Genomic DNA, 8,790 nt, shown 5'->3' with positions numbered 1-8,790 from the left:
TTAGAGCATCTTGCTCTACTTTACATGCCACATTGGCCTCCGATGTTGGCTTGTTGTCTTGAGACTCAGTCTCCTTCTTCTTCTTGGACCATCAATCCTTCTTGACATGGCCCTTCTTGCCGCAGTTCCAACATTCAAGAACTGACTTTGTGCGTGACTTGCTCCGTCTTGAGCGATCATGACCCTTTTGGATTTTGAACCTCTCCTTAGGCCTTCCTCTTGTTTCCACTGACAATGCAGCACTTGATGATTCTCCTGTGCTTCTCCTTCGTATTTCCTCGCTTAGGAGAACACCCACAACATCATCAAACTTAAGAGTATTTGTACCAGAGATAGAATTACTTACAGCCATCACAAGGCTGTCCCAACTATCCGGTAGAGATGATAGTATAAGGAGAGCTCGCACTTCGTCATCGAAATTGATTTTCACCGATCAAAGTTGACTTATGTTTGTGTTAAAGTCATTTAGGTGTTCTGCAACTGAACCATTCTCTGCCATCTTTAGATTGAACAAGCGCTTCATAAGAAATACCTTATTGGATGCTGATGGTTTCTCGTAGAAGTCGTCAAGTGACTTCATCAAGTCCTTCGTGGTCTTCATCTCCGAAACATTGAAGGCCACCATTGACGCCAAGCTTAACCGGATTGTTCCCAGTGCCTTTCGATCAAGGATAATCCATGCTTCATCTGCCATTGTTGCGGGCTTCTTCGCAAGACCACCTAGTGGCAAATAGAGGTCCTTCTGGTAGAGATAGTCTTCAATCTGCATCTTCCAATGTTGGTAGTTTTTGCCGTTGAACTTCTCAATCTTGAGCTTCCCTTCCTCCGCCATAACTCCCACTCAATTCAAGGAATCCTTTCCTTGAGATAATTTAGCTACGAGCAAACCTTGCTCTGATACCAGTTGTTAGGAAATAAGACGTAGCTAAATAGATTTTTGAGTAGATTACTTAATGGAGAGAGATAGATTTCACACACAAGAGATTATAGAGTAGAGTAGAGTAGAGTAGAGAGAGAGAGAGAGAGAGAGAGAGAGAGAGAGAGAGAGAGAGAGAGAGTACACACGATATACGTGGTTCACCCAATGTGGGCTACGTCCACAGAAAAGCAGCTACTCAATGGCTTTAGCACTTCAAAAGAAGAAGTAGTTTACAAAGGGATTAAACCCTTAATAGAGCTCCCGCCTTGCTTCACTCTCACCACCTCACACTCACCTTGTTGCATCAACTTCACACTATAAAATGTGTGTAGAAATGGCCTCCCTTTATAGTCCAAAAGGGCTGCCCTCTCTTATGAGAGGCAGCCATGTGTAGCCGCCCTTGTGAGAATAAGTCCAAATCGGACCCTCCAATCCGCCCATGTGTGGCCGCCCTTGAGAAGACAAGTCCGCTTTTGAATTCGGCCACCGGCCACCGGCCACCTGCCATTGACTTTCGACCACCGGCCACCGGCCATTGACTACCGGCCACCGGCCAACCGACCGGTTGTTTTTCGACCACTTTCCGGCCGCCGTCCGGCCATAATATTCTGGCGAAAAGGAATATTCTGGCAAGGGAAAAAAAAGTCTCGGGGGCCTCCGCTCCCGAGGCCCCTAAAGTTGCCCTTGATTCTTGTCCGTGAAAATTTAGGTTTCCGGTGAGTGATTTTCCTTCACGCACGATGGCTTCTCCTCATAATGGGGGCCTTACAAATGTGCGCTTTTACCACAGAAAATTACAAGGGTAAATTAGGCTCTATACTTAACACTTTGTGGGTGTTGTAGAAGAGATACCCATCAATCTTATAGCATGATTTTCTTTGTGAAGCAAATACAATTGATATTCCACTATAGGTAGCTAGTCTATCTTTCCTAGATATGGTATGCTATCCTCGTAAGTACCGGGAATGCGTTCGTATAGGTCTTATTTTTGTCACTACCCTTAAGGTTTGAATCAACTAGGTTTTTGAGGATGCACTCATCTGTGATCCTCACCTTGACCGTGGCTCCATCTTTGTTAGCCAGTGTGGCTTTACCATTTTATTGGATTGAACTCATGAGTTCATGTGGTCTTTGGAAATTTGTCCCCTAGGGCAGTAGTTTAAAAAAACTATCTAGCTGCAAACATCTTGTCCCTTCTATGAATTCTCTCTGTTGGTGCAATGTCCACAACTCCTTTGGAAATATGGTGGTCTTGAAGTGCTATCAACTGCCTGAAACTTACTGATGAACACATTTGTTGGGATTTTTGCTAATTCTTCATTAGTGATGTGAGCCTTCTCATTGGATGGAATGTCCCCCACCTTGTAAGGAGTAGCTTTACACTCCTTTGAAGCTTTCCATCGAGGCATCTTGCTGCCAAAAAATCAACTAATTAAGCCTATGAAGCGGTGAAAAGTTGTCGAGAAAGTTAAAAAAAACACAAACTTGACCAGAAAATGAAAAATGAGCATAACTTGATCAAAAGAACTCCGAATTTGACCAAACTTTACTAGTGCAACTAGGACTACTATGGACATTAGGTCAATGAGGTACATGTCAATTTTGGGTCAGAGGTATATGGATCACGATCCATGTTTGAACACCTTTTGGAATTATTCTTGCACCATCTAATAAAGTAGGTTATGGGGATGCTATGGTTCAAAACTTTTGTGGATTTGGATCATTGGTTTGGAATCTATGCCAAAATTTGTTTTTTTTTTTTTGTGGATTTAGGGAAATTGACACTTTTATTAGGTTTTTGATGTCCAAATGACTTCAAACTTTAGGGTTAGGCTCTACTTGGCATTTAGGAGCTGATGGTTAGGTTCTGGGTTGGAAAAGTGAAAAAGGTACATGGATTACGATCCATGTTTGGTCACCTTTTGAGATGAAACTTGTTAGGCATGTCCCTATAGCCTATCCTAGCACATTGGTGGAATCTTTTCAAGTTTGAATCAATTTTTCCGAAGTTTACCCAATTTTCCACTTAATGGGGTAGTTTGGTCTGACTTTGCCATATTGGATTTCCGGTGCCAATTTGATCCCTGGGGTTAGACTAAGTTGAATTTTAGAGTTTTGATGATTGAAAGTTGCAGTCGATGCTCAAGGTCAATTGCCTATCCATTTTAAGATCATGTGGAGATTGTTTGACCATTCTAGATAAGCTAACAAAATTTGTCCAATCGCCAAGAATTTTTGCATTCCTTTGTGATCCATTTAAGCATTCCTTGAGAACACCGCCTATTCAAATTTTGACAAAATTTTCCCTCAAGTACATGGATCGCGATCCATGTTTTGTGGCCAAATCTCACCAAACCTGATGGGAAAGTTCCTTGTAGGTCCCCTAAGCTATTGGTCACAATATTTTGGATTTTGGATCAATTTTTCATTCCTTGGGTCAAAATGGCCATTTGCAGACTAAATTCCAATTTGCTAGGGTTTTGGGGTCAATTTGTGTCCATTTTCACGCAAATTGTCAAGATGACATCCCTCAATGATATCTAACTATGGGCCAAATCTTGTAGACTTTTGACACTATTAGGTACATGGATCACCATCCATGTTGGGAAGCATTTTTAACCTGTGATTACACCATTGATTAGGTGCTAAGAAGGAGTCATCTACTCAAATATCTTTGAATTTGGAGGTGGAGGAACATGAATGGCGATACATGTTCCATCTCCTTTTTGCACTATGATTACATGGCCATATTTTTCCCAGTTTGATGAGTTCACTGGTGAAACCTTTTTGAATTTGGAGTGGTTTTGGTGCCCTTACGAACCCCTGATAGTTGCAAACAATCTGTCTTGGATTTTATTTGTGCAATTGTTTTGGTGTTTTTTTGTGCAGTGGGGACTATACACAATCATACTATCAAATTTGGTGCAGTGTAGTGTCCCTGGGTGTCCACAATAGACAAAAATGTGGCAGATAGCACTAGGTCACAAAGATCTCTCTCTCTCTCTCTCTCTCTCTCTCTCTCTCTCTCTCTCTCTGTGACCAATGTGCTCCTTATTACTAAGGGAACAACTTTTCCAAAATGAGCCACAACAAAAAAGTGAAAAAACCTAATCAAAATACCAAAAAAAGAGTTGTTATTGCAAAAAACCGCAAAGCAAACACAAAGTCTTGCTTTTGACTTGGAAAAAGTTGGTCAAATTCAAAAAGATTTGGGGAAGAGCATCACCATACCCTCTATCTCAAACTCACAAAAGATCATTCCAAAATCTTGCCAAACGTGGATCGCGATCCATGTACCCTTTTGGAATTTTGACATGATATTTGACGGGTAGAAAAGTGATAACATTTGAAGTACTTTCTCCCAAAGAATTCTTACAGAAAAGGCCAAAGGTGGGCCAAAAGAGCAAAAAATAGATAAAGGGAGAAACCACTGGAACATACCCTAAAATTGATTTTTGGTTGACCTAAAAAACTCAAAAACACTCAAAAACCATATAGCTAGCATTAGTAGACCAAGGACTATAGACCAAGGACTAGCTGTGTGTTAAGTTTCAGTACATTCTAGCACTGAGGTGCATGGATTTTCTCTGACACAATTTGATACAAAGCTTGCACCATAGCTAGAGGACATCACAAGGAGTCTAGTTGCCCTTTCAAAACTAAATTTGGATATAAAAAACCAGACCAAAAGCCCAAACTTGTCAAGAACTCTGGCAAAGTGTCATAATTGACCTAATTTCCAATCCAGAGGTCCACTTCCAAAAATTGTGATGCCATAGTACCGACTAATCATGTTGATCCTAATGGTACCAAGAAAAGTCAATTTGGCTTCCAAACATGGATCGCAATCCATGTTCCTCTGAGTCAAAATAAAAGCAGAATAGTACCACACACAGAGGTAGCCCACAGAAACCTAGTGGTTTTTTCAAAATTGAAATTGGACTTGAATTGTTGATGTTGTGAGTAAAATTGCGTGCTATTGAAAAGCCTCGTTAAATTTTTTCGATTGAAAGCTAAAACTAATAGGAATGGCTGTAAACTCACAACTATCAAGCATTTTTTGACAGGTTGCATGTACTGGAGAATACTATCCAGCAAGTAAGATCAAAATTCATGCTAGCTAATGAGGTAACCCGGTTTGGATTTTGCAATACCAATTCTTCATGAATTTGCAATCAGGAAGATTATACCAGAATAGGAATCCCAGTAACATAGACCAAGCAAGGAATCACTCAACTAAAGGCAGCGTGAATCAAAGGCCACTACATCCTTTAGAATCCATTATAGAGGAAAGCTTTTCTGACACCTTGTCTGAAAGATCATACAGCCTAATGACTGAGGACTCCAACAAGTTGAACCCTCAAGAAACAGCTTCCATGGGGGCGGGTCCTTCTCGACCTGCATCTGACGTAAAATTGTTGTACTTGAAGTTTCAATTTGAAAATTTGCTTAAGGCCAAAATCTATAAGAATGGAATGGACCGCTACTGTGTTAAGTTGAAAAATAAGCCAAGCGAGTTCAGAGACCTTGTAGATGTGGATTATGACGGGGATAGATATTTTGACAGAGAGGTAATGATGTACTTAGTGGTTCACAACCCCTTTATTGTGGACAAATGGGGGATGACTGGCACCAAGGACAAGATAGATGAAGAGCTAGTAGATGAACCACCCAAAATGGACAAGAAAAATGCGGTGCTCAGACGCACCAATGAGACAAAGTGGCTTATTACAAACAACACTTAAGTGGGCATATATAAGTTCAATAATGGAGAACAAACACTCTATTATAGATGTGATGAACCCCGCATCAAGGAACCGACAGACCGCAAAAGACTGTATGTTTTCACTTACACAGAGGGGAAAAGTATTCAGGTGGTCATAATGGACAAGTATGGCAAAAAATACTCTCCTATGGATCGTAAGGAGTTAAAACGATATACATATTTTGGGGGACCACTCCACCAATACTATGTAAATCCAGAAGAAGTGAAAACCATGACTACTCACACGAGACTAGAAACTGGGCATGTATGCCAGTGAGAACCAGAGTGGAAAATTCTTTTGGACATGAACAAATTCTAAACACAGGGCCTCTGGGATCAACAGGATCTAGAGCTTCTATGAACACACACAGGGGCAGTGCAGCATTTGACATGACTTACACCACTAGAATCCCCCGACTATTATTACACGAGATCGGCTTGATGAACTTATAGCGGATAGGATACCAATCCTAGTGCCGAGGGGAAATCATGAACCTAGAGAGACCACACCAGGAGGACCGAGGGTGGTTAGGATGGTTGCGGAGTCCAGACGCATGCGACCATCTCAAGTGGAAAAATGTGTACCCAAAAAGTATAGTGGATCGGGAGATCCATACACGCATGTTTCAATCTTCAAACAAGTGTTGAGGACGGAACATGTAACTAATTTCCTCACTCAATATGAAGGTTTTGGGTTGAATTTAAAAGGGACTGCTTTGACTAGTTTCAACCTGTAAACAACCTGGAATTCCCAAGTATTGAGCAACTTCTCTGAGAATTCGCGGAGGAATTTTCAAAAAGAGGAATTAAGCATAATACTGTCTCCTAGATCTATGCATTTAAACAAAAGGAGAAGGAAAAGGTGAAGGAAGTCTCGCTTCGTTTCAAGCAATACATAGAAAGATGCCCTGCTAGAGAACTACCTCAGGATGAGAGACTGTCAGTCCTTTTCATAGAAGGATTGCGAATGACACTCTCAAAAAAGACTTGCACTTAAAGGCATGTGTTACATTTGATCAAGTCACGAAAGAGGCATTGTATCTGGTAGACAATTATAAGGCATATGTAGAGGTGACATCAGACACATACCAAGGGATGAGTAGCACCTCTCAACTACTAGTGAATCCACAATGAAACTAGGTGGGCAAAACCCAACTGTGCCGGACGTTGATCAAATGATTGAGGAAGTGATCAGAAGGATGAACCAAGGAAACAGGATGAACCCAAACACACGACAAACGCCCACCCGAAAATGCGACACTTACGGAGGAGATCATCCAACTCAGTGGTGCAACCTTCAACAGAGGCCAGGATTGAGGCCAGGATTAAACGTACCATGTGTACTGAAGTGGTGTGCAACTGAACAAAAATGGACAAACCATGAAACCCACGAATGTTTCTATAATAGAAACTATGTTAGAGAGCGACAATATGGGCCACACGATGGGAAATAGTTTTTTCCCCCTTTGAGATACCAAGTAGGGACAAATAATGCAATCCAAGGGCAAGAAAAACCTCAACCTATGTTGGGATATCAACCATGGTAAGGATTTCTCAACCTATAGAAGCACCTTCTGATCAGAGTATGGTCCAGGTTGTTTCATACCGAGAAGAGTTAGACAATACCTATGAGAAGGGGTTTGATGGGAATGCATATGCTTCGAAGGGACAAATTCCATGGATGGTTCCTGAAGAGATACCAGAGCCCCCATACATAGCACAACCAACAAAAAACCATTATTTGGTCGATGAAATATGCTTATGCTCATGGAAAACCAGAACTACAAACCTAGGGTATATCCTCCTAGAACAGGACAACTGATGGGGCTCCACAAGCTTCTCCACCACCTGTAGGACCATGATATGAATGCTGCGGTGATCATTGGGCAAGAATTTGTCCACACAAAGAAGAAAAAATCAAACTTTTTGGGTTTTGTGAAGGGTGTACAAATGACCATCACATTCCACATTGTCCAAACAACCCTGATAACAAAGGGAAAGCAACCATGAACAAAATTGGAATTGTGCCAAGCTCAAGTGGATTAGAAACAGAACCAACCATTCCAATCAACGTGGTAACGACAGCCCAAGCACATGAGGCTACAAGGAATGCCCCAGCCAGTCAAACAGAGATAGAAAATTTGTCTATCAGAACCCCTAAGAAATCTTGGAAGGCAAAACAAGACAAGATAAAAGCCAAGAGGGAGAAAGAAAAAATGGCTTTGGAAACCAAATTATTGTTAAACAAAGGAATAGTTGAGGATGGAAAGAGATCTTAAGGAAAAAGAGGATGTAGCAACGCCATCAACAATACCGTTGGCAGGAATTGTCTTAGTGGACAAGGTCTTTGAACCCTTGGATGCAATCTTAAAAGCTTATGATGCTATATTAAAGCCTAACAAAACCCAGGAGGATAGGTGGATAACATACCCTCACCCAAGGTATGAAAATGAGAGGTTAAAGATGTACAAGGAGCTCATCCAAGCCGCTCAAGCGCTTATAGAACCACTAGTTCCAACTGCTCCAAAAGCTGAGGTGTTAATCCACAAAAAGTTTCAAGAGTTAAAGGAACGTGGGATTGAGGATGGAGACCAAACAGATTCTGTAAAGCAAACGCCCTTAGATACTAGGATAACATCCAATACGACAGATGGAATGTATTCACAAGAACCTTTGCCAATTCCTAAGGTGGAAGAACAATGGCCACATAATTTGTGGGAACATATCAAAAACAGAAAAGATGGAAGCACAACACTTCAGTTAGCACCGATCACGGAGATCCACCTCGAGCATGAGCTCTACCCAAATGATATCCGATCACTGTATGGTGATACAGGTATGGAGACATCGGAAGACACCAAACCTCAGCCATTGAAGACTTTATCTTCATTTATTGGCAACCATGAAACTAGATCAAAGGTAAAGAAAGTACCATCTCAATGGAAGGCTAATCCTAAGATGATGGATACCAAAACTCTTCATGAGCTGATGTCATCCCCTATCCATTGTATGCTAACTCTATCAGAGTTACATGCTGCAGATAAGACATCATCTTTGGACAAAGGTGGGCAAAAATTTAGAGAAAATAGGGTTGATAATTCCGCCC

This window comes from Adiantum capillus-veneris, chromosome 2, assembly GCF_014529385.1.
Source record: "Adiantum capillus-veneris isolate H3 chromosome 2, ASM1452938v2, whole genome shotgun sequence".
NCBI lineage: Eukaryota > Viridiplantae > Streptophyta > Polypodiopsida > Polypodiales > Pteridaceae > Adiantum > Adiantum capillus-veneris.
Note: the sequence above shows the minus strand (reverse complement) of the source record.